Source organism: Lygodium microphyllum, chromosome 8, assembly GCF_053477565.2.
Source record: "Lygodium microphyllum isolate KBCC chromosome 8, Lygodium_microphyllum_v1.1.10, whole genome shotgun sequence".
Lineage (NCBI taxonomy): Eukaryota > Viridiplantae > Streptophyta > Polypodiopsida > Schizaeales > Lygodiaceae > Lygodium > Lygodium microphyllum.
This window is the reverse complement of record NC_141142.1, coordinates 51,297,716-51,299,901: the sequence shown is the minus strand read 5'-3', so window position 1 is coordinate 51,299,901 and position 2,186 is coordinate 51,297,716.

The window sequence follows — 2,186 nt, the reverse complement described above, 5'->3', positions numbered from 1 at the left end:
GTGTCAAGTTCACTTCTTCTAACCTGGCCAAAATCTTTTCACAAGCTGCAATATGATCATCAACAAAGTATCTGCATCCCTGCTCATTTAGGCTCTCATTCTTCTCTTCTTCTGCACACCCCTTAATGGGCACATAATCCAAGAAAGGCATGGTAAGCTGAGGTATGTACTCACGAAGGACCTTATGCATGGCATTCACCATATGCGTGATAGAATTAGTGGTACCTTGAGGCAAGGTACACATCCTGACAAGCCCAATAGGAGTTCTCATAATGGCTATGTCCCTGCTTTCCAAGGCCAGCTGAAACTGATCATATCCCAAATACAAGTCACCTAAAGAATTGATGGCACGTCCAACAAATGCTTCTGCAAACTCATCCACAACTCGACCTATACCAACATTCCTGATAGTAACTCTATTTACTGGCTACATGTCTTGTATAAATCGGAGAGTACCATTCTTCTTTGGAACCCTAAACCACCTATTTGAGTATGGTGCAGATGAAGGCTCTAGGATTCCCATCCTAATTTTCTCATTCAACAAGTCAACTAGCTTTGGCAGGTGTGCCTTAGGCACTAGAATAGGTCGAAGGTTCCATGGAATATGAGGAATAGTAAAGATCGCCATAGGGGCAACAATATTCGGATTCACACATCCAATCTTATGCGAAAAGAAAGCAAACCCACTTCCATGTTGCTCAAGCATATCCTGAAAGCACTGCTTCTCTAAGGGTAGCAAGAAATCACAATTTCCAATTTTTAATTCAGTAAGAGTCTCTGCTGAAAATTTATGGCCTATATGCTCTGGATTCCTCAAAATTGGCTACTTGGCAGCCCTCTCTATTTGCTGGTCACTGTTAGGTGGAAGCGGTCTAGCTATCGGTTTCACCTTCTTATCCACAGTCTTGTATTTCGTGTCAACCCTGGCTTCATTATGATCCTCTGCATTACTGAAATCTTGGTGTAAATCAGCAATTCTGCCCTCTGGTGGTGGTTGAATATCCTCAACCCTCTACTTTATGGTCTGCATAGGAATAGCCCTAAACTCTGGATGTTGAAATATTTTAGCAGTAAACTCTGTTGGCTGAAAGTTTTCAGCCCTCTGTGTCTCTGTAGACTGATCATAATCAGCCGGAAACTCTGTTTGCTGAATTTCTTCAGCACTCAACACTTTTTGCTGAGTCACCTCAGCCTCTGACTCAATCTCTGACACAAAATCTGAAATTTCATGAAACATGTCCAAGGATTGCACTGATACATTACTATGACAACTCTGCATATCAGTTTTCAGCATATTTTCCATCTCTGTCATTGTATCTGCACAAACCATACTATCATACATCCTATCTATATGCTCATCATCCTCTAAAATACCTGCATTTTTCAAATCTTTCTCCTTCCTACATATGTACGGCATGGCAGCTCTAGGAAACTTAGAAATCTTCTGATAACTCATCGAACTGTTTGTTGAAATTCCAACAAAATTGGAGGAGAAAACACTGCTACCAGGAGGCGAGAACTCCAATCTCCTCTGCTCTATACCATCGTCGTCTCGCGGAACAGCGGTACCTAATGAAAACCCGAATCCCTCACAATGGGCAAAGGTGCATCTCAAAGAGTATCCCTGTTTCTAGCATGATTTACACACACAGTCATAAACTGGACTGCTCTCATACCATCTTTACTGTGAATCCGTGCATAAGCAGATTCATCATCCATTACTTTCGTCTCCATGCGCATCTCTGTGATGAATGGCTGTCCTAGGATTATGGGGTAAGAGCATGAATCCTGCACAAAGAAATGGAAATCCTCCTCTACATCTCCAATAGAAATTGTGATACTGGGATATGCGGCATACATATCACCTGTAGTGTTGTTGGCAGCTCTCATATGCCACCTAATGCTCTGCATCCATAGGCCATCTATTACTTTCATAAACTCCATGAACTATGAGATTAATCTCTAAACCATGATCCACCAAAGCAACATAAGGCACTTGTTTCTCTCCAATTTTTACCATTGTTTCTGTAGTTTCCCTAGCCCAATGACTCCTCGAAAAATGACTACACGGTACCAAGATAGGCTCATCAGTTTCAGCATAATGCAGAGGCTAAACCCCCTTCTCTGTCTGCGGAAAAATAGAAGCATTCTCAACCATAACCTCATCCTCATCCTCATCCAATTTC